The 24,710-nt window shown below is 41.4% G+C and overlaps 1 long non-coding RNA gene across 2 annotated transcripts; it reads right to left on the minus strand.

The window, feature by feature from the left end:
* On the minus strand, positions 1–22,833 carry LOC148658588 (uncharacterized). Of its 2 annotated transcripts, none has more exons than XR_015940563.1 (4): positions 22,620–22,833; positions 19,737–19,902; positions 19,413–19,545; positions 1–498 (listed from the first exon to the last, which is right to left on the minus strand). It is a non-coding gene; the product is annotated as an uncharacterized LOC148658588 (long non-coding RNA). The 2 variants fall into 2 exon arrangements; XR_015940564.1 differs by lacking the exon at positions 22,620–22,833 and adding an exon at positions 21,242–21,760.
* Between the last annotated feature and the right edge of the window lie 1,877 nt (positions 22,834–24,710).

Genomic DNA, 24,710 nt, shown 5'->3' on the forward strand with positions numbered 1-24,710 from the left:
GGCTGCTTGGTTTGTACCAGACCAAGAAGTAAGGTGAAACATGGGGTTGGGGACCTATGGAATGGTAGTGCAGTAAATATTGTGGTCATTCCATGATATACAGTACTGCAGTAATTTTAAACTAGTGGATTATGCCACTGTGTCCATTCTCCATTGGCAATTAGCATGATGTGCCATTGTACTGCAATACTAGGAGGAGGGAATTCTTCATTGGTTTATTAGGCTTATGTATTAAAGAATGAGGCAATTATTTCTAGTGCTTTCTTACCTTTATTCAGGGATTTGAATGTATCCTTGACCTCTGACCCCACCCTCAGGACCCCCTGCCACTCTCTGAGGGGCAGTCGCTGAGCAGTGTCCCACTACTTCACCCTTCCTTTGGATAGAGCAAGAGGAGACTGGGGAGGGGGTCAACTCACACAGTATAGTGAGGCCGTGCCAGAGACACCTTTGGAAAGTCCCTTTCCTGTGATGTCCTTGACAGGTGTCTTCGTTTTCCTTTGAAGTAGAAGAAAATCACTGATCAGCATGAGAATCAGGGCCAAGAGATATCTGAACTGCCCCAGGACTCCCTTTCTGCTCAGTGGTTGGTAATTCACTTTCAGGAAACTAGGCTTACATCTGCAACAATCTTTATGAATTATCCTGAGTGTTAGTTAAGACTTGTAGTGATCAGATGGAGGATATACAGTAAATAATGTAATGGCAGTGTGACGTGATCAAGTGATCTTTGTTGTATGTCACCTATTCAAAAGAATTATCTGCTTGAGCTGCCACATGGGATTTTCATGACTTTCTCACTGTACAGTGAGTATTCTGAATCTTTTAAAATCTTTTAAAATGAGTGACACTGCACCAGTAATATAAACTGTGGCGCTATGTCTTGATGAAGCTAGACAGTCAGGCTGCTACAGACTCTGGTGCTACCTGACATTTTTCCAGGGCTGGAGATTCTCATGTCTTGTGAATATGGAGGTCAAACACATGCAGCTTCAATGATGCCTGAAGCCAGGCAGAACATTTCTGGAGAAGAGCTGTGATCTATTCACAGAAAATAACAAACTTGATGGTGTTCAAAACCTAATTTGCAGATAGAAAGGGGTGTACAATCGCACAGTCTGAGCGATCAAGGTGTATTTTATGTGTGGAAGGGATAGCATACAAGACTTTTGATACACTTATGAGACATTTAAGTGCATCCAAACGCATTGTAATCTTGGATATTGAGTAGCACAAATCATGAAATCATCTCTGAATTATGATGCTGTCTCTTAAGTAACCCAAAATCATCAAATGAAAATGAAATAAAGTTGTCATGTCATTATTCCGGATTAAAAAAAACTATTCATTAGAAATATTCTTTGTAACGAACAGTTCTATCGGGACCCTATGCAGACGACACAATCCAGAATAGTGAGGAAGGAATACACTAGGGAAAAGTCATGCAGGAACAGGGATGAAAACAGCGGGGGCCCCAGGTGAAGTGAGCGCCTGGCTTTTAAAGGTGAACAGAAAAAGGGAAGAAACAAGGAACAGGTGGCAGGAATAATATAAACGAGGAAGGGCTGGAGCGCCCTTAAGAGGAGGGGTTAAGATCGTGACACTCTTTAGCTCTTCAGCTCTACTTGCTGCAAATAAAATTGTTTGCAGAACTATGGCACCAGTTTAAAATATACAAAAGTATTCAAAAATAATAACCCAGCCCTATGCATGCCGAACAGAGCTTTATAAATCTGAAAGCAATACAGAGAGACACACAGCTAGATAGACAGACACTATCAAAGCTTTTGCATTTTGTATTGAAACCCATATTAGGTAGCTGTCAGATGGTAGCAACACAACTGTTTCAATCTGCAGCAGGTGCTGTGGACTGTCATCAGAATAAATGGTTTTTGCCCACATTTAGCTCGCAAGAAATGGGATTTCAAGTAGGATTCTCCTCTGGCATAGGGAGGCCCTCTGGCAGCTGCTAGCACACGACCCACATCACATACAACAGAGCGAAACCGGGGCTAGACAAAGCCAATGCAGTGAGACATCACAACAACGGCAAAAGAGGATCTAATTGAAAATGAGTGTCGTATTAAGATGACTTTTATCCTCTCTCTCCCAGGGAAAAGAGAGCACTTGTAATTCCGGCCTCATAAGTCAGTATAAGAAGATTATTTCCAATGGTCCTAAATGAGAGACACATGCAATAAATAATCTCTCCTTGTACTCAGGCATCGACAATGAAATGTCTCTTCTCCCAACACCATCTGTCCAGAGCCCTGCCACACAGGCCTGCCTGCTGCTGAGACTGCCTAGGAAAATTAGAGGAAAGCCCTGGAATAGCTCTTCTTTTTCCCTGAACGAACCAGTCAATAAATTTCAAGAACATGGTCAAATCTTAACTACACTATACTAATCAAGGTGAATTTGATTTGTGTTACTGTGCCTACAGGTATGTATGAGGTACATGCATACATGTACACAACACACATCATACGCTCTTCTAAAAGTCAGGAGAGATTCACAATCTCCTTTCTCTAAAAACAACCTTTTCATATCTGGCGTTTTTTGCACATTCAATTGTGATTTTAATTGTGACTTGTATTTTCATCTGTACACAAGACAGAATCTTGAGTTAGATCAGGCCCAGCACTCTGCTCTGTTCACATCACTCCTGAGTTAGATCAGGCTGGGCATTCTGCTCTGTACACATCACTCCTGAGTTAGAACAGTTTCAGCACTCTGCTCTGTTCACATCACTTCTGAGTTAGATCAGGTTCAGCACTCTGCTCTGTACTCATCACTTCTGAGTTAGATCAGGCTGAGCACACTGCTCTGTTCACATCACTTCTGAGTTAGATCAGGCCCAGCACTCTGCTCTGTTCACATCACTCCTGAATTAGATCAGGTTCAGCACTCTGCTCTGTAAACATCACTCCTGAGTTAGATCAGGCTCAGCACTCTGCTCTGTTCACATCACTCCTGAGTTAGATCAGGCTGAACACTCTGCTCTCTTCACATCACTCCTGAATTAGATCAGGTTCAGCACTCTGCTCTGTAAACATCACTCCTGAGTTAGATCAGGCTGAGCACACTGCTCTGTAAACATCACTCCTGAGTTAGATCAGGTTCAGCACTCTGCTCTATTCACATCACTCCTGAGTTAGATCAGGCCCAGCACTCTGCTCTGTTCACATCACTCCTGAGTTAGATCAGGCCCAGCACTCTGCTCTGTTCACATCACTCCTGAGTTAGATCAGGCCCAGCACTCTGCTCTGTTCACATCACTCCTGAGTTAGATCAGGCCCAGCACTCTGCTCTGTACATGCCACACCTGAGTGGGAACAGGCTAAACACTCCTGGGTTATCAAGGCTTATCATGCTCATTTTGTGAAAGAAAAGCAGTTTGTTTCAGTCATTTTAAGACAGATTTGAGACCTCGCTCTCTGTAATGAAAAAGAGAAAAGATTTCCTCCCAAAGAAGAGGAAAGAGATTTTTTTCCACAAGATGAAATGCTCCCAAACTTAACGCAGCTTCTGTAAAAGTTGAAGATTTAATCTTCCGCTTGATGGATGGCTCCATATTCAGTTTGCCAGTAAGATTGATCCTCCTGGTTTGAATGTGTAACCCAGGACCTGTCGTATATTATACTGGAAACACAGGGGGAGACAGGTGAATTTGTTTCTTTGACAAAAGCCACAGATAACTGATTTTTTTTTTTGCCTTGTGCAGATGGGAAAGAGTGCCTTTCACATTCTAAATCCATATTGCTGCTACTATGGATTAAGAAATTATTCCAAGCGGCACTTCTTAATAAGTAAGAAGTAGGTCTTTAAAAATCATGCCTTTCATTTCCTTATGTGCTTTTAAGTTTTCAATCCTATTTCTTTTCCCACACACAGTTTTTGAAACAGGACTGTGGTGTTGCCCGCCATGTGCACAACGTCACTCCCCTTCAGCCAGCAAATGATCTACAGGATATGTTATGGTAGACTGTTTTCATCTTGCCTCTTTGTTGTGCGCCCTGTCACCAGCTTCAGACTCATTAGAAATCAAGTACATTTGTAACAGACATTTCAAATGCATAAAACTGCAACCAAGCAAACACCCAAACACAGAGAGGAAACCTTTCATCCCATTGCCACCATTTGATTTTGTTTTTTATAGTCCCTTAGTAAGCACAGGTTGTACCAGGAACAGATCCACATACTGTCACAACCGTAGTCCCTCCTCTTAAGGGCGCTCTGGCTCTTTCTTATTTTGCCGATTACGTGCACCTGCCCATAATCCTGCCCCTCCTTATTTAAACCTTGAGCTCTCGCTATTCCTGGCTCAGCATTGGAAGATGGACGCCAGGAAGCCTGCCTACCAGCGGGTCCAGGAGTGACCTGACGGCATTGGCTTCATCACGGCTTCCTGACCATGTGAGCACCTGGCCTCGTCATCCTGTTTTTATTCCCTGTCCCTGTACCGGATCCCGTTCCGGTTTTTAACCTTGTCTTGTTTCATTTCGGATGGATCACCTGGTTTTGGACCTTGGACTTCACCCTGGATTTCCCCTCTGGACTCCTTGGACTTGTTTGCCATGGCCACGCTCCCCGAGCACCAGTTCACTGACGTCATTCCCCCCTGTTTGTCAACCTGCTGTCACGGATGTCGGAAAGGACGAACCGTGGAATGGCAGGAGAGTGAAAATAGACCCTATGCCTAATGGCGAGATGGGGGTTAGTCCAGGCTCAGCTGTTCAGGAAATGCCGTATAGAAACCTATGCCCTCAGGCCAAGGACAGGAGTGACCTGGTGCTAGGCGGGTCTCAGGACAGCCGAACCTCAATGCTGAGTGAAGAGCAGAGCAGAAGCAGGAAGTAAATAGGCTACACAACAAGAAACACCAGAAAGACATGAATAATCACAGGGAACTAGGAACAGGAGAGAAGTAGAATGCCCTCTAGGTGTACTGGGCGTGACCCCTGCCCTGATCCTCGTTATCTCCTCCCTGTTGTCCTACTCCACGTACTTCTGGATTATACTGTCCACATAGGGTCCTGAACTACGCTTTACAGGAGCCTGGACCCTACACATACTCAAAATGCCCTTGAAACCACAGCTTCCCAAGGAAAAGTAGAACTTTAAAGAATCTAATCAAACTGTGTCAAAAATGTGTTTGGGGGTTGGGAGGAAACTGCAGCACCCAACTAGGCCTCTTATGAACACTGGAGAGAGTGCAAACTCCCCAAACAGGAATGAAACTCTTAGCACATAGCCATGGCAGAAAACAATGGGCACCTTGCTACAGGGCACTTGTTTGTGCTGTCTGCAAAGTCGTAACCCTTCAAAAACTTGTGGTGGAAGTCTGGAATAATTTGGACAGCCATGCTGTTGAAGTTGATACCCTGGCTTTTTTCACGCAATGGCTGAATGAAATATCCAGACCGATAACCTACAGTACTAGGCTAACAAACAGGCTAGATGGATGTCCTATCATTTGTCAGCTTTGCTTTGTATCAGCCTACCGTATTAATTCACCACTCAAAGTGTAGCACTTTTACAGGTGAGAAGCAGCTAAGCATCTGGATGAGATCAATTAGGTACTCACTACCAATCAGGTTGGATGAGTTGAATGGCCTCTTCTCATTTGGAACCTTTCTTGTGTTCTTATGTGACTTGCTCATTAACTACTGTATTTCACAAGACTCTGAAGGAGGAAGTGATTGTGTGCCAGCTCCCCCCGCCAGTATTTTCCCTCATAATCCAGCCCTTCATGGATTACTAATGTCTTCACGCCTTTGAAATAAAAATCACATCCTCATATCATATTCACTGTTTGAGGATTCCCGTGGAAAACAGCAAAACTGAATAACTTTAAAAATCTAGGCACATACCACATTAGTGCTGGGTATGTACCTCTTTCTTGCATACAATGGGACAGTTTTTGAAAAGGAAACCGAGTGTCTCCTAAGTGAGTGTTAACATTTTAGAACAAAAACAAAGAGCTGTGTCGAAATTTGCTCTAGTGTAAAAAAAAATGTTGAGGACAGAAAAGGCAAAAATTTCATTTGACACGATGCTGGGCACCATGATTCATTTCCTCCTCTTCCTGTTTTGTTAAAGCCAAGACATAGTAATTGTTGTTATAGGCATCTGTACAGTATTCGCAGGAGAAGGAAAATACCGAAGTCTGAACATGTTAAAAAAGGACATTGCAGTTTACATTCGAGCATCTATTTCTTTGTGAGAGCAAGTGTGTAACATTGAAGAAAAGTGTAAGTTGTGCTTTAACTAGCTCTCTGCAGGAAAGCTTTGATTGGCATTCTGGTGGCCAGGTGCCATCATTACTAATCTGTCAGAGTGGCAGAGGATATAGCTGTCAGGAATTGAGCACATGCTTCACTCAGGTGGGACATGGGAATACCAATGTGTGATACATGAACTTAGTAACATTTGTCATGGTATCAGGATGTAAGTGTGAAAATTCTACGGGTAAGGTTAACCATCAGCAGTCTATTTCACTAAGATCATTCGGACAACTGCTGAATGCGCTTAGGTTTTTTTAGGGAAAAGGCTATCTGCAATTAAAAAAGCAATTGGAATCTATCTCCCCCTCTAATTTCTCATTCATTTTAGAATTTGTCATTCATTTTAACCCTTTCTGTGTTTTTACTGTATTACATGAACACCAAGAGGTTGTATTGAAACATCGTATTAACAGTTTAGTACGTGACCAATAGTCTACATATCCCTGGTGAGAAAGCCATCATCCAACATGATCCTAATGAAGGTGGCATCAGGCCAGAACCTTTTCCAGAAGTCTAAGACACAAGATGGAACTGTTATCCCCCCCGATGGGATGCTACTCCTTTGGGCAAAAAGATCAGTCTAGAACAATAGCCTCTATTGCGTATTCCTTTCTATAATATTTTGTAACAAAACAAAATAAAGTTCTGACACCATCTTGCTATGCAGGCAAATAAAAAACGATTAATAATTTCAACCCCCCCAAAGTCTAATTTTACCAACCTGCGGTGGCTCTGTGGCTAAGGATCTGTGCCTGTGGCTGGAACGTTGCTGGTTCAAATCCCACGGCCGGCAGAGGAATCCTACTCCGTTGGGTCCCTGAGCAAGGCCCTTAACCCCAGTTGCTTCAGGGGTGCTGTATAAATGGCTCACCCCCGGCACTGACCCCAAGCTTCTCTCTTCCCCTCTCTGTGCGTGTGTGTCTCATGGAGAGCAAGTTGGGGTATGTGAAAAGACAAATTCCTAATGCAAGAAATTGTATATGGCCAATAAAGTGATCTTATCTTACAGTATGTATTACGTTTGTCTTTTTATCTCCAGCACAGCTGAGTAATAATCAGGGCCTAACGTAGACAAAACGAATGAATAACTCTTATCAATAAGTTACTCATTGCGGTTTGGTGGTGCAGCAGTTAACATTCATGACTCGCAGCGCTGGGGCCCTGGGTTCCACTCTGAATCTGGGGTGCTGTCTGTGTGGAGCTTGTATGTTCTCCCTGTGATCATGTGGGTTTCCTCCAGGTGCTCCAGTTTCCTCCCATAGTCTTAAGAGATACTGGTACGTTAATTTCCTTCTGGGAAAATTGACTCTGGTGTGACTTTGTGTGTCTGTGTGTGCCCTGCAATGGCCCGGTGTCCTGTCCAGAGTGTTACCCTGCCTTGTCTCCCCCTTTGTTTGCAGGGGTAGACTCTGGCTCCTCCATCACCCTGAACTGGATGAACAGGTTAGAAGTTGGGTGAATGGAATACGTTACACAACTATTCACTGCATATAGTCACAGCATGTACAATAAGTGAGTTACAGAGCCCTTCTTTCTTTAAACTTAGGTAATTACAGAATTCTGCTCTGATAATCTAAGTGCTCACTTGATGTGATGACAGTCAAGGACTTTAAATACTGGCTGCAGTATGTGAATAATAAATATTAACAGCCCCTGTGACTCGCAGGGCAATGGAGTTAAGACATCTTGCTCACCACACTCACCACGTGATTTACCTACTAGCTATTGGCACAGCAAATAACAGGATGCCTGATTTCAGCTTACAGTTAATGTGATAGGGAGCTCATTTCAAATGTTTTAAATGTTGTTTAACAATTATTACAATCACTTCATTTGATCTTTCCACACTATTTAGTTTTACTTGCTTCAAACAGAGCATGAATATGATAATAGCGCACTGCTCCTGAGCCTTTTGATGCTCATAAGTGATGACATACATAAGGCAGAGTGGACTTTGATTGACCCACTACCCCAAATTTAAAACATGCAAGCATTATACATAGAACAATTTCTTAGCAGCTAACGTTAATGGCTTAACTGCTGCATTGCCATTACACACCAATATATAAACTTGTCATTAGCAAAATATTCAAACTTAAGTATCCAACCCTCTCCTTCACAGATCTCAGATTTCACAGATTTCACAGATCTCATTCCTTGATGACTTTTACAGATGTTTAATAGTCTCTGCACAATTCCCACTCCAGCATGTTTTTTTTATTTAGCATCGTTCTGTACTGCATGTATCCTGCAGATACTCATTCTGTTATTATGTCATACAAATCATCAATCTCCAAAGTGTTCTGTCCTCTGTCTGCAAGCTCTTCTCAAACTTGAGTGTGGCACCTCTCTCCAAGTGGCCATTTTCCCTTTGCTCACAAAAGCAGTGTGTGATGTAGAGAAGCACACCAGCAATACTTTCTTTCAATCCTGCCAGTTCAACACAAAATTGTCATTTTAGAACTCATTGTGGATTGATGGTGGCATACTCTGTCTATGACCTTCCCTCAGTTAGCTCAATTCCCGCTGATTGGTTAAATCTCATCCTGTGGTATCTGCAAACAAAAGGCAAATTGAAAGCAGTTTGTTCCTCTAAACAAAGTCTCATTAAGCACTGCAATTTCAAGCATAATTAAGCTCCATCTAGTACTGACAACATGTACTTGTAATTATACATACAGGATGATAATTAAGGTTTCGGAGAGGCGATCATTAATGGCACGCAATACATATTCAATTTTCCAGGTCTTGGAATTCCATTACAAGTCTGTGTAATGACCTTGCCACTGTAATTCTAAAGGAGTCCTCCTGTTGCACTTCTAAAGAATACAATGTGAACTGCGCACAATGGCCTAAACAAAAGGGCAGAAGTCAAGACACTTATTCAGTGGCTCTGGAGGGTGTTTTTCCATAAATGGTGTGAGTTCGCTCAAAAGCTATTCAAATCAGCTTATGGCAGACTTTGTGTTTCTGTACTGCCTCATGGCCATGCTCAACAGCTTTGCACTGCTCAGTCTTTTTCAGAAGGGCGTTTTCTCTCTTCCTGGAGCCAAGCAGACCGCTGCCGTGTCCTCACAACTGCTTTGCTTCAGATGGGCCAATCAAAGGACCGACCACATCGCAGTGCGTGTGCAGTCTTCTGTGTGAACGGTCCCACCCTTGCTTCCTGCAGCCTGTCCCCCACATTGCAGTAATCTGGATTTTTGCCCATTGCCGAAAAGGATGCCTTAGTTAAACAGAGGTCACCTGGTCAAGTTGTCACTGAAGGGAAAAGGATGTCAATTTTTTCAGCTGAGCAATGCTGAGCATTGTCATACATTATCCTTAAATGATGTGTTGTGAATAACATTATCTTTAAAATAGCTATTCTGAAACAAGAAGGTTAAAAAGGACACCACTCTGCCTTGTTGCTTGTTTTGTTTACTATTGGCTTACTGACCCATGGATTGTACCTGGCTATGTTTTGAAAGATGTCAGGGAATGTGATGGGTATTCTGGACACCCACCTCCCTTCATGTATAGAGTTTTCTTTTATTTTCCTTCCTTAAGGCATGTCCTCTTAATCTCTGTTCGAGTTCACCAGTCCTTCTGTACAGAGGAGGTACAATATAAGAGGCCATAATATGACACCTTCCACCACAGTGAGGTAAAGCAATATATTTTTTTCTAATAATCAGACATTCAACAGACGCTTTTATCCAAAAACAATTTAAGGAGGCAAGGAAACAAGCAATGACATCATTCTCCTATTGCATGCTGCAATAGGAGATTGATTTGTGTGCAGGACACAGAGTGGGAAGGCTGGAAATCTCACACAGGAAATACTGAATGAATTAATATCAGGGCTTGGAGTCTTCTGTGCCATAATACCTCTGTCATCTCCTTTATTGTTGGTCCTTGTAGTTTTTGAATTGTCTCTGAAACTGAATGTCTGATTAAAACATTGTGTTGTTTGGTTCATTGTTTGTCTGTGAAATGGTCTTGGCTTGCACTAGATGTTAGATTCTTTCAGTTGTGACAGTAGTTGAATTTCAACCCAGGGACTCAAGGAGCCACCTGAAGTTCAAGACCTGTAAACAAACCAAGCTCTGTCCTCTGTCAAAAATGAACTTGAAATCATGCTGAAGTTATCAGAAAGATAGAGTGCATAATCCAAATTTCATTACCGAACAATCACAGAATCTAATCCATATGGTTTCTTAATGGCCTGCAAATACCTCTTCAATTTGCAAGAGACTTCTCCTGCATCCAAATGAGCATTGATTTCTGTAACCGAGACCCAGAGTCGCATTGATATGCAGGTACAATTATATAACATCATCATGCTACATGGATCAGACATGAGATCATTTCTGGGGCTTTCCCACAATCCCTTGGAACAATGCTGTAGAGATTGCATCAATGCTGTAGAATAGCCACCAAGGAGACCACCTGCTGTGTATCATAATTCAAAAAATAGAATTTATCCCTCAGCTCATTCATTGCTCTGATCAATGAAAAATGTTACAAAGTTGCAGGACAGTGTTTATATTTTTTTAATGAAGTACTCTAAATGGGTAAATTTAATGTGTCTTCCTTATTTTTAAATGTAAGGCAAAAAAAAGTTGTTAGTATTTCGTCACAGTTAATAGAAACATTGAGTAGTAATCTCCAAATCCTAGAAGACATGATTAAAAATGACAATCCAGGATCATCTGTGGAGATTTAGGCACATGCATCTTCCATTAGTGCTCATGAACTGGAAAAGGCTTCAAACCTAGGCTCAGTTTCCTTGTCCTGAGCCACTGGGGCTGAGCTGTCTTTGAAGATGCACTGAACTGACTCAAAACAACCTCAGGCTACCAACTTTAAGCTGTTTTCTAGGATAGGAACTAGGGGTATCCTTCATTTAGTAGCAACAGCTTTCTGTTGGACTAAAAGCCAGCATAATCAGATGTACATGTAAAAAATGTAAACTGACACAGCCACTTCACCCTGCTATTTTACCCTGCAGCTGTACGCCCTGAGGTTTTGAAGGGATATGCGGACAAAGCATATGCTGAAAAAATAAAAAGGTTTGGGAAAGAATAGTTGTCTTACTGTACCCATTCTCTCTGACTCTGCTATGTGGCGCTGTCCACAAGCTCTAGTGCTGAAGAGCAAAAATAAGGCACATGGGCCATGTCCAGAGCTCCCTGTGAGGGAAATCATATATCTTCATATCTGTCACTTGGAGCCTGGGCTCTAAAACTATGCAGACAATCCTGATTCAATTCCAGCCCACTGCCTTCAGTACAAATTCAGCATGTTCTCACTCATCTCTCTGTTACTTTAATTTATCTTTGCCCTCAAGAGACTTAATTTTTGTTAGATCTAAAGTGCTATAAAAGTGGAGTATTATTTGTAACCATGCTCTTGCAGTGCCTGTGAGGCCAGAGTGATTCTATATTTTCATGCAAGACAAAATGACCAGGCTGTCCTAAGTGGCTCAAACGGTATGGGTGTTTGTCCACAGTGAGGACCCAGACAAGGGTGCTTTTAGCCTGAACCGTGTTGATCTCTTGATGTTTGACATAACAGAGTCTTTTGGGTGATGCTGGGCACCTACAGGCTTACAGCGTATCAAAAAGTTAATCTCTCTGATGAGTGAGCAGTGGGAAGAAAGAGGGAGGGAAGAGCCAGCAGCCATATCACCCTGCAACTCACAACTGGCAACCCACTGAAGCTAAGCAGGTGTGAGCCTGGTCAGTACCTGGATGGGAGACCTCCTGGGAAAAACTAAGGTTGCTGCTGGAAGAGGTGTTAGTGGGGCCAGCAGGGGGCGCTCACCCTGTGGTCCACGTGGGTCCTAATGCCCCAGTATAGTGATGGGGACACTATACTGTAAACAGGTGCCGTCCTTCGGATGAGACGTAAAACCGAGGTCCTGACTCTCTGTGGTCGTTAAAAATCCCAGGGCGTTTCTCGAAAAGAGTAGGGGTGTAACCCCGGCGTCCTGGCCAAATTTCCCATTGGCCTTAACCAATCATGGCCTCCTAATAATCCCCATCTATGAATTGGCTTCATTACTCTCTGCTCTCCTCCCCACTAATAGCTGATGTGTGGTGAGCGTTCTGGCGCACTATGGCTGCCGTCGCATCATCCAGGTGGATGCTGCACATTGGTGGTGGTGGAGGGGAGACCCCATTACCTGTAAAGCGCTTTGAGTGGAGTGTCCAGAAAAGCGCTATATAAGTGTAAGCAATTATTATTATTATTATTATTAAGAGTCCATGAATCCTCATTCTCCCTGTTTACTTCAGAGATGGCAGTTGTAATGCTATAAAAACAAGTGGCAACTATAAATTGGTTGGGGGGTAATATTGAAAGCAGCTGCAGTTTTCATTTAAATTTAAACAAAAGAGTAAAACACATACTGTATGTTTTATCTCAGTTTCTCTATGCACATCTACAGTAGGTAAAAACGTAATTGTGATCACAGACTCTAATTCTATGGTTGGTAAACCTAGAGAGAATCCTTAAGTGTGTCATTAGCTTTGTGCCAAAGGCAATAGTGACATGTTGAGCAGTTTCCTGTAAAATACGAATGGTATACATCTTCACATATAACCAGCTGGATGTCCGCTCCAGCTCACAGTGGCATAGAGGCTAAAATTAATTTTTGGTTCTCTTGCCAATTAAATGTGACTTTCATCTGAAATAAGCGCAAAATATTTCAAGTTCCCAAATGTTCTCTGTTATAAGCCCTCTGAGGTGTTATCTTGTGAAATAGTGGTGGGTACAAGATGCACATTGTATAAAAAAGTGAATTTTGAGAAAGGGTCAGAAACAGGGAGGCACAATGACACAGTGGTTAACAATGTGGCTGGGCCACTGGGTTGAATTCCTGGGGTGCTTTCTGTGTGGAGTTTTTATGTTCTCCCCATGTTCATGTGGGTTAAATTGCCTGTGGGTAAACTGGCTCTGGTGTGTGTTTGTGCATGTTTGTATTTCACTGTGTGTGCGTGCCGTATGATGGACTGGCGTCCCGTCCAGGGTATACCCTGCCTTGTGCCTGTTATTTGCCAGGATAGGCTCTGGCTGCCCTGAGATCTTATTTTGGATAAAGTGATTAGAAGAAGGATGGACAGGACAGAAGCATGGCTAGTTCACATGAAACAAAGATATCCATGAAAACTGCTATTTCTTAAAGCTCTGTACATTTGGCCTTGAAAATCTAAATTCATTCGGAAGTGGGTGTCTGCTTGCTTATGACTAGGCAAATGAAGGACACTATTATCACGTCCTAAGTGTGAAAAGAAGAAGAAAAAACCGAGGAGCTGCTATATTAGAAACTGAGCATCTCATTACAGAAGGATCAAAATTTCATTAGCCAGACAGTGATGGAAACCAGAGAATAGGTACAGATTAACAAGCCATCAGTCCAGTCCAGCACGAATGATTTTCAATGCACTGTCTGCAGTAATAAGTTCTCACTTATTGAGAACCCTGCAAGTGGTAATTAATATTTCCAAGGTAGGTTGAATGCATTTACAAAATTAAAACGTACAGATAGATCTTAGATTACTGCTCTTTCACAGAGAGCCATCAAAATGCCAACTGAGAATTACAAAAGGTAAATTTTCTTGCCTTTCATGTCTTAAACCAGCAGATCATGAGGGCTTGACCATAGCTTGAGCTTTGTCTTTGTTAAAATGTTTAACCACATGGAGACCCAAGGATACTAATGAAAGATAAATGAAATCTATTTGCCTTGGACTTTCTGGATAAGAAAAGACTGTATTTAGTTTTAAATATTGCAGAAAAATTAATGAAAAACATGAACCTAAATGAACTTGACCTAAAAAGCAGTCAGAAATAAAGACTTTTCCAGGCTGTAAAGGGTTAAAGGCTTGTGAGGCAGTTTTATCCTTTACCTGCTAAACTATTTTCTTACATGGATTGTTACTGTATATTTTGACAGTGCTTTGATGCGACACTGATTGTAGGTATGTAACAATATGAAAACAGACTGAGGACTGGAATTTCAGAGAACATCTTTTCCTGAAATTCAGCATGTGTGCAATATTCCCTGCGGCCCCCTTAAACAGACACAGTGCTGTGTACTGTAGCACTGCCATTCTCAAGAAACTTCAACCTGTGAAGTTTGCAGCTGGAGCAAACACTGTGACACTAACAAATCCGTTACTGTGTGCATGAATGAGGCGCAGTAAAAGGCTGCCGAGGAAGGTAGTGTAGTTTCTAGCACAGTTTACATTCTTCTCCACTGATGGCCTCGCTTCATAAAGTTAAACTTTACAAATCACAGTTTCCTTCCTTATTGGCATTGCTTTTTATTAGCTGGTACAATCAATGCCCAATCTAAAACATGAAAACCTTGGCCCTCTCCCACATTCTCCTGCTGTCTGTAATAATTTCTAAAACAAACTGTATTCCATTCTTTAACCTCCCACACCCGAAAGGGAACTGTCGACAGACTTCCCCAGCTGGGTTTTCCACGTTCTCCCCATGCCTGCACATACAGTACATGACTGCTCCTCAAATTTGGATCCTCAAGCCTGCGTCTCCTGGGAGCCCCTGAGAAGACTCAAGGATTCACAGTAGATTTGGGAATAATTTTAACTTGTATGTAAAAAAAATGCCCCCCCCCCAACACACATGCACACACACAATGTCCTGTAGTTGCCTTAATTAATTGAATTAGGTGCCCTAAAACTTCATACTTAAATAACTAATCAGATGCCTGCTCTGCAAAATGATTTTTTTGTGACTTTGCTTTAAAGTGATTTCTAAAACTGTGGAAAGGGTTATGTCAAAAAGGAAAGAATAGAATACCAATTCTATGATGCAATCCTACTGGTATTGTGCTTGAAGACGCCCAGTGCTTTTGCATCAACAGCAGCTGAAAGATTTTGTTCAGGCCGACACTGGCCATTAATCTGCCTTGTTTCCTATAAGTAGAAGACTGTAATATTCTCACAAATAACAATGAAACCATCAGTGAAGATATACGGAAATCTACAGCACAGTATTGAAACTCCAGGTCTTCATTATCCTACCTGCAATTCACTAGTTTAGTCACACTCTGTTGCGAGAGTCTGCTTTCTCACCTTCCATTCCTCCTCCAAGAAAGCAGAATGCTTTGGCATCAATTTCAGAAGAAATAAACTTCCTTTGCAAAAGGTATCAGGATCCTAAAAGTAAAATTTTCTGCGGAAATTGAAAAGCCGTGTCTGTTTGGGATTTGTTTTCTGCCTACTCAGCTCCTCACCCTGGGTATTGTATCATATTTTAATCTGCTGCGATAAATGAACCAAAACCTTTAATTTACAGAAACGTTGCAACACAAGGCACAAAGGAGGCAAAGCTCCCTACTGAGGTGGAGAATTGCCTCTTGTCACTGGGGGCTGCTTCAAATTATCCTCTTTGTCACATGAAAGGTTTGAAGTTGTTAAAACACTCAGGAGCATTTTGTCTCAATCTGATCTTTTCTTTTCTCACTTTCGCCGGGCAAATGAGCAAAGCCTTAAGAATCAGACTTCTCTTGAACCTAAGTGAGCTCAGGGGTATGTTTTGTGTTTTGTGTGTGTGCGGAGATGGGAACAGGGGGGTGAGAGGGGGTTCTGGCTGCAGGTACAGTAATTTGGTTCCTAAATGAAGCTACCCAAGTCCACTGGAGGACGCACTGTGCAGTCATTTCTTTCAGTGTTGGGACTCGGGTTCGAAGGGGACAAACAGACCTGTTGCACTGTACTGTCTTGCACTGTAATGAGGCTTTCCAGACCAATGCCTTCTCAAACAGTCACTGTTCATTTCTCAATTGCTCTGCTTGTGGGGAAGATCGTATAGGATAAATGACCACGAAAGTGGGGTTAGCTGGAGATAGTTTGGCTCTACTCTACATTATTTCCTTTTGGTAACATCACTAAAACCCACTAAATACACATCATTCTGTGTAAAGAACCACACATCAGCCCAGGATAAAGAGTGTAATCAGGAACACTGTATCAAATCTAACTTGTACCGCATTACGTCTAACATGGAAAAGAAATAAAGGGGATTTGTTGTGATATAAGAGCAGTTGAGGGGGTCAAGGGCAGAAAACATGATTGTATTGCTGTTTCTGTCTAAACACGTCCATACAAATGAGGCCACAATAACCGCACTGTGGAAACAGTGATGCCAACGCAGATCACAAACTATCTCATCTGTTTTATTTTAATCCAATACCAGCTTCACACATCCACAGAAATTTGGATTAATGACATGACACAAGCTTTCCTGTTAAGATCTAATCCGGAAATTACTTTTTTTGCAGTCGTTGTTCGCATCAAGTGAAAAAATGCAGGCCGAAAGGGAAGCATGAAAAATCATATTCTTCTTAACGGGAAAGGGAAAACAAATTCACTCTCGACCTGTTCTCTTTCTCATTCACATCAATCGTTCTGTGAGGACAGTCGTTGCATTAATCACTAGGTTCCTGACCATTCACAGTTAATGCTGAAGCACAACTGGATTTTAGAATGGCAGATTAACACTGGATTTGGTTTTGACTGTTTGGAAATTGTGGTTCTCGTGGATCTTTCAGAGCTATGGTTTCCTCCCAGTTCTTAAATCCATTCTCGATAGGTGTGATTGCCTATTTGAAATTGTCCCTTTGTACATGGTCCTGGTTATCTTTTCCCAGAGGACAGTGGTCCAGGATAGGCTTTGTCAAACCATGACTCTCACCAGGATCCACAGATAACTGTTGGGTGGAACTGGATTTAAAAATGTTTTATGTCATTAAAGACTGCTAAACACCAACACTGTGAAACATGTGAGGGCACACACAGAAATGAAGGCAGAGGGCTATCATTTCCTCTGCAGGTGTGAATTTGCTACAGAAAAGCAGAACCCCTACATTACATCAGGAAGTGCTGTTGTCGATGCCACACAGCTCATCAGATTTGTACATTTGTACTCCCAAAACTTAACCTAGGGTGTGTTACCCCAGTGAAAACATCCTGTTGCTAAAGAAAATGGAGAGCGTTACTTTGTCTCAAAGGTAGTTTTTCCCAGCAAAAAAAAGAAAAGAAATTTTAAGAAATTAGTACCAAACTATGTGTTTTACATAATTTCAACTGAAGTGGAGTTGATAGGATGTTTCAGTCAAGACTGCAGTATCATGTATCTGTTGATGTATGGGTCATCATCATCATCGTCATCATCTTAATCTTTTCTATCCACCAGTGGGTCCTCTGACAAGGTTCAGCCTTTTGTTCTTCCCCCCACACTCCTAACGTCTTGGCTTGTGTGTGTGAGTGTTTATGTGTTTAAAAGCAAGAGATATCTGGAGGAATAAAGGCCAGTTTAGGTTTCATTTGTATCTCGTCAGCTCAGAAAGATCTCATCCTTACTGTCTGGTTTCTACTTATCATTAAATCCCTTTTGCACCAAACATCTGTTTGCTTTTCTAAAAAGAAATGAAGTCGGAGTCTTTCTCAGAAAAGCCACCAAGAATTGGGGCAGAGACAAAGAAGTACTCTCTCGTCTTGAACACAATTTTTTTTTAGATTTCAAGTTGTTTAAAATAGCTCTTGGACAAAAATCTTCTCCATCAATGAGAGCTACATTGGTAAGCATTTGTATGCATTTTTAACTGGTAATTAAATGTGCATCTACACTATAAATCTGCTGTACCTCATCCTTCAAACTTAACACTTAAATTCAACATTTACACCAGAATTAGAGGTTTTGACATGAACATGGTAAGTGCCTAAAATAATGACCAGACAGACGAACTACACTTATTTTTCATCCCTAGCCATGTCTTCTAGCACAAAAGCCAAAAAACTGTAGAATACTAGAAGACACAAAATACTGTTTTTTCATTTCTTCTCCAGTGGTTCTGTATGTTCATTTATAACTTCCTAGTCTCCGTTTAAAATGTAGAGAGTACTTTTTTACATCTGTCTGGACCAAAGCCTTATGCACAGCTTGGGATCTGTATTCTGTGAGTCCAAAAAGATTTCATTGTACAGTTGTAAAAGCCCAAAGTGAAAGGTAGTGAGCTCTTTGTCTTTTGAAGTGTGTAGGTGATATGCTTCTGGCAGTTCATTTACAATGTCCAACTCTTTGTTATGGAGTCTCTGAGACTCATGCAGATGGATCATTTAAACATTGTACTTATCTCTGGAGTAAACATTTTTATACTTGTTGAGGGGCAGCTAGTAGAAATTGCATGTACTTAAATGCACTGTATATATAATTAACTCAGATATTAAATGTACTGAATGTTTTACAAAGATGCATGTGTATTTGTGAGTGGAAAAATTAAATTATTACAACTTTATCAATTAATTTACCAATAAATTCATTCAAGAATTGAAAACAAGTGAAAACATGTCTGGAAAACTAATATCTAATGGTCATAATCTTCATTTTAAATACTGTAGTTCTTTTCATGCATGGTAAGACCTTCACTGTGGACCATCAGTTGTCGTTTATTAGCAACAGAAATTATATGTCCATCCCAAAACTAAAGTTCCAGGTTCTGCAGTTACTCTGCTGAACTGCAGATGGATTACAGTATAAATGGCTTCCATACTAACAGCTCCAATAATTAACATTCAACTTACCACTATTTAACACCTGTGTGTAATGAATGATTATTACTGTATATGAAAAGATTTTTTTACTACTTAATGCATGGACATCTGTTCATACATTAATAAAGATTTGTTCTCAAAACATTTTACAGCAGTGTGAGTTTGAGAAGTAGCTGGCCCATATGTTTCAGGTAAGACTCACAGAGTGGGTAGTGTATATGTAGCACTAATGGCTTGGCTAATTTAACAGTACAGGACTATTTTGGTTTGCAGTCTTTCAAGGACACACAGAACATATGAGTTTTTTAAATGTGTGCCGGTAGTATTAAGTCTCAAGTGTTCACTTGTCATACAATGAACGGGGAAAATTGTGATGCTAAGATGAATGTACTGTCAGATCACAAACCAATAAAAATGAACCAAAGAGGTCTTCTCTCCTTTGCATGCTTCTTATAAACTTATCTTTTGATAAGAGCTCCACCTTTAAAACCGCACATATTTCAGACAGCATGGAGAATCACTGTTTGTCAGCTGCTTCAGAATAAAATGGACTCACTCTCACAGGTTTCTGAATTCTAAATGGATTCTGAAAAGGCTCAGTTCCCAGTCTGATTTCTGTTATGGAATGGCAGTCAGGGCTCCAGCCCCAGTCCTGGAGGGTCCCAATCCAGTTAGTCCCACAGGTCTTCCTACATCACAAGAAAACTTGTAAATCACTGCTCAAATTTAAGCAAGAGATTTCAAAGGAACTTTGGTGTTTAATGGCTAAAGGGTATACTAATTTACATCTCAAATGATCCCTAAATTACTTAACAAATCACAATTTTTTAATTACCATAATTAACTCCGCGTTTTTAGAAATTGATTATATATATGTTACCAATAAAATGTCTTGGACTGGGATTTTTCAGGTCTGGTAAGGGCTGGAGTCCCCTCTTCTAAGAATGTGCTTTCAGTGGGTTTTGCTCTCTTCTTTTCCTTTTCGCCAGCGACCTCCAGTGGTAAACACCTATCGTCCAGTGCAAATGCTGTACCTGCACATGGGGCTAAATCAAGAAAGGATCGGAAATCAGATTTTGATTTATGGTCATCGTGTATTTTCATTTCTCTTAATAATATTAGTTCATCCGGAATAGAAATTTCACAACCTTTGGTATCATAAACGTTTTTAAAACCAGCTTGTGCAAAAAAATTCAGATGCTTTCCAATAGCCGTATACGCAAAGACTTAATTTCTATATTGTTAGCCTATTTGTCCCAACAGATAAACGATTTGTTTTCCGTTTTGCCGGCAAAAATTAAAATCTTCTTAAAAAACAGAAGATTGTGTTTACAGATATACAGGGAGTCTCATCTTGATCTTAATTTTGTTTGACACAACAGTGATGCCTCTTATCTAGACACCACTGTCCAAAAACGAATTTGGCGTTTTTTAGGAAGAAAGTATTGGTAAAACTTCATCTTTTGATCGGATAGTTTGGAGATACGAAATAGGTGCAAACGCTTCAAAGGAATGCAAAATAACTTTGGTAAAAAAACTTTTACTTGTTAGTTTGGCATTCTGAAAGTTGAAGCAAATGTTTCACTGGAGCAAAACGATGCCTTGTAATTGGGGGTAATTAAATGAAGATCAAATTAGAATAAATGCATCATAAACTCCCTACCACAGCGTAAAGGACGATAATCAAATGCGAGTACTGTAGCAATTTCTCTTGCTTGGCTGTTAGCCAATCAGTTTGTCCACGGTTTGCGGTTAGGTCCTTGGGGGATTGGCGTTTGTGGCGATCACTGATGCCCGAAGTTCTCAACCTATTTGCGACATGCAGATCCATGTAGGCAATGTGTCGTAGGACTAGAATTTGTCATATCAGTGTCATTAGCTGCATTGACGGCACTCAAACCTGTTTGTTTTAACATCACGTCGACGAGACAGCACTGTAACGCGCTCGAAAGTTTCGTTTGTTTCTGGAAATAAGTGTTCATGGTGAAATAGCCCCTTTCACGCCACACTGTAAGTGAACTTCGGTTACGGGTAATCAAACATCTACAGCAAACACTGAACCCAATTTTAGCCCTAAAAAAACTGCTCAGTTGCTTAACCGAAAACTCTGAGATCATCTTGTTATTTTGGTTGATTTATTAACCAAACGGTTTCAACGTTTTTTCTTTCCACTGAAAAACAAATGTGGAATGGTAGCCTTGTATATATAGTGACATGATAAAGAAAGTACACCCCCCCCTTACAATTCTCTGGTTGTACATATTAAATCATGTCTGACCTTCACCTAATGCTCACAAGTCCTAACTGTAGATATATCTAAAATGGTCTGACAAGTTTTACTTTGACATTAGTTATTAAACAAAAAAAATCAACCAACATTCTTACTGTGATTCAGTAACGTGTGGAACCCCCTTCAGTAGCAATAACTTGAAGTAAACATTTCCTGTAAGAGTCTCTCACATCCCCTGGGAGGAATTCTGGCCCACTCCTCCCTACAAAACGGCTTCAGCTGTGTGATGTTTGAGGGCCTGCATTAATGCACAACTCTCTTCAGGTCCCAACACAGCATCAATGGGATTGGGGACAGAACTTTGACTTGGAAATCCCAAAATTTTGATTCTTTTCTCTTACTGCCATTCAGTTGTAGATTTACTGGGTTGTTTTGCTTTGTTGTCGTCTTGCATGATCCACTTTCAGCGATGCTTTAGCTGTTGGACAGACGGTCTCACATTTTCCTCTAGAGTGAGCTGGTATAGAGGGGAATTTATGGTGTGCTTAATGGTCGTGTGGCATCCAGGTCCTGTGGCTGTAAAACACAGTAAACTGTGTCTTCACCCATTTGACTGAGGACCAATCTCCTGGCCAGAGGACGAGGAGGCTGGGACACCCAAGCAGAGTGAGGAGAGACCAAGGAGCAGCTGCACAAGACAAAATGGGGTGGAGGAGGAATATGAAAGACAAATGTGAAAAAGAGAAGGGGTTGAGGTACCGTATTTAAATGTTCTAAAGAGAGATGTCAAGAATGGTTATGATTTAGGGCAGCTGAGACTGACTGAACTTGGCTCTTGTCATCCCACCCGGACTTTTGTTGTCAGCTCCATTAGCCGAGACTCCTCTACCGTCTTCTTCAAATCAAACCGGTGTTCACCTTAAGAACTGCAGTGGGGCTGCTAGTGCAGAATACCTCACTTCACCCAAGTGGCATTGCGCGTCAGTGAAAATAAAGTGGGTCCCTACAACTTTCCATGTTGTAAAGTCAGTGTTTTTGCTGAACCAATAGCACAGAATTGGGTCTAAAATAGATTTTTTTTTTAGAAAGTCTCCTACGTGACGAGTAAGGGCAGCCACATTCCCGGTCGGATGCACACAAGTCCACAGGACAGACAGAGTTGCATTCAGTCTGGGACTAAGAAATTAGAAGTAGCGAAGCCTGATGGCAACGATGCTTCACAGGCAGCACCCCTTCTCGATCTCTTCATGTATATCAATGAGTGCACTGGGCTTCTGTCTCGTCTTCAAACCGTCTCTTATTGAACTGATACATCAAAAACAACAGCAACAATAAGAGCCCCGATTCCTTTGTCAGGAGGATTTTTCAAGTCCCATAGTCTTGCTCAAACCCCGCTTTCTGTTAATGTGTCTGTATAGATTGCAGCAGCATGAATAATTCACGTATGGTTGACAGATAAGAGACAAATGCATTCTCTAAAGCAATAAACGTTCATAAATATTGATGTTACATATCCGCGAGCAACAACTTTACCTCTGAACGAACGCAGGTGTAAACACGACAGCCGAGCTCAACGCATAATAGGAACGGCGCGGGGCTCTCCAAACAGCCCTGTCAACTTCTAACAAAGCTGCGGAATAAAATTGCATTTTCCGAAAACACATCTGCAGTCCACTGATACCGATCCCCTCTCGTTTTAAAAAGACTCGTTTGGCCTATTATCTGCTGAGAGCTGTTAGGATGACGTATTTTCTCTGGTTAATATGCTTTCTGTATCGGATCACGCCTGACGAAGTCTTGCTGAGAAATGACAAAAGGCTGCAGAATCTGCAGGTGTTTTCCGGCTTTGAAGATAGTGCAGCATGCCATAAGAAACTTGGAAACAGTGCCGAATCGGTTTTAATCGACCAAAAACTTTACCAACAAGGGTGGACATCCCCAACGCGCACTTAAAACGACCTTGACAGATTTGAAACCTACAGCCGATATGCATTTTTGGTTTAATGACCACACAGAGCAACGTCCGCTGGAGTTGTATTGGTACAGTACATACTGTAGGCACATTAATATAAATTAACGGCTGGTTCACAATTAATTGGGTTTTCTCAGTTGTGTTCTCTGTCATCGTCTTGCATCGTCTTCCAGCTGAATCACAGCAAGTGTTCCCGAGTGCTTTGGCTTTATTTAAAACTACCCCTTAGCACGGATAAAACTGTGGTCATTAAAAAAATCAAAGGGCGTTTCTCGAAAAGAGTAGGGGTTACCCTTCCCCCCACATCCTGGCCAAAATTCCCTTTAGCATTTACCAATCATGGCCTTCTTATAATCCCCCTCTATGAATTGGTTTCAGCACTCTGTTCTTCTCCCCACTGATAGCTGCTGTGTGGTGAGTGTACTGGTTCACTATGCATGCCGTCGCATCATCCAGGTGGGGCTGCCCACTGGTGGTGGTGGAGGACAGTCCCCATTATCTGTAAAGTGATTTGAATGGAGTGTCCAGCAAAGTGCTATATAAATTCGACCTACAGTACATGTGCAGCATACTGTCAAAACATATTTTTTTCACCTCAGAAATATTGCTATACTACGCCCTATGCTATCACTAACTGTGGCTGAAAAGCTGATCAACACATTTGTGTTCTCTCGAATTGACTACTGTAATGCTCTACTCGCTGGGCTATCTAAATCTACTCTGAACAAACTGCAGTATGTCCAATACTCAGCAGCCAGAATCCTGACCAGGTCTAGTACAAGTGTTCACATTGCTCCTATCCTGGAGTCCTTGCACTGGCTTCCGGTCAAATTCCTTGTGGAATTTAAAATCCTCATGCTCACCTATAGGGCTCTGCATGGCTTGGCACCTCAGTACCTGTCTGAACTATTATCGCCCTACTCCCCACCTCGCAACCTTCGCTCTTCTAATTCTGCTCTACTTACTGTCCCCCAAGCCCATCTACATTCTATGGGTGACAGGGCCTTCTCCTCTTATGCCCCCAAGCTCTGGAACTCTCTCCCCAAGGATATCAGAGAGTCACCTTCTCTAACCTCCTTCAAATCCAGACTCAAAACCCTTTTCTTCAGAAATGCCTTTACTTAACTGGTTCCATTCTTCACCCCTCTGCTTTTCTTAGTACCACCATACACGGTCTACTCTACATATTGTAATTATGTTTTATGTTGTGTATTCTTCTTATTTATTGTTGTTGTCATCCTGTAAAGCGCTTTGAGAACCCAGCTTTAAAGGCGCTATATAAAATAAAGTTTATTATTATTATTATTATTATTATTATTATTATTATTATTATTATTATTATAAATGTAAGGAATTATTATTGTAATTGCAACAATGGTAAAAATCACATCTGTTATCCAGATCCAAGGAATTCTCCGTTTTGCAACTATAGAATGAGTGTATTTACGTAATTAATAGTTTAAACCATGGCAAAAAAAGAAAGTGGACCGAAAGGAGGTATTAAGGAAAACAAAATATTTTACGGCTCAGTTTTCCCTTGCTCCGACCGGTTGAGAGCAGCGACTTTCGAAACTTTAGATACTATTGTAGTATCGTTAATCTCCCACTAGACGTCAGCACTAGCCTTCACAATCACACTCCTGATTAATTTA

This window comes from Lepisosteus platostomus, chromosome 7 (assembly GCF_059453375.1).
Source record: "Lepisosteus platostomus isolate fLepPlt1 chromosome 7, fLepPlt1.hap1, whole genome shotgun sequence".
NCBI classification, from domain to species: domain Eukaryota; kingdom Metazoa; phylum Chordata; class Actinopteri; order Semionotiformes; family Lepisosteidae; genus Lepisosteus; species Lepisosteus platostomus.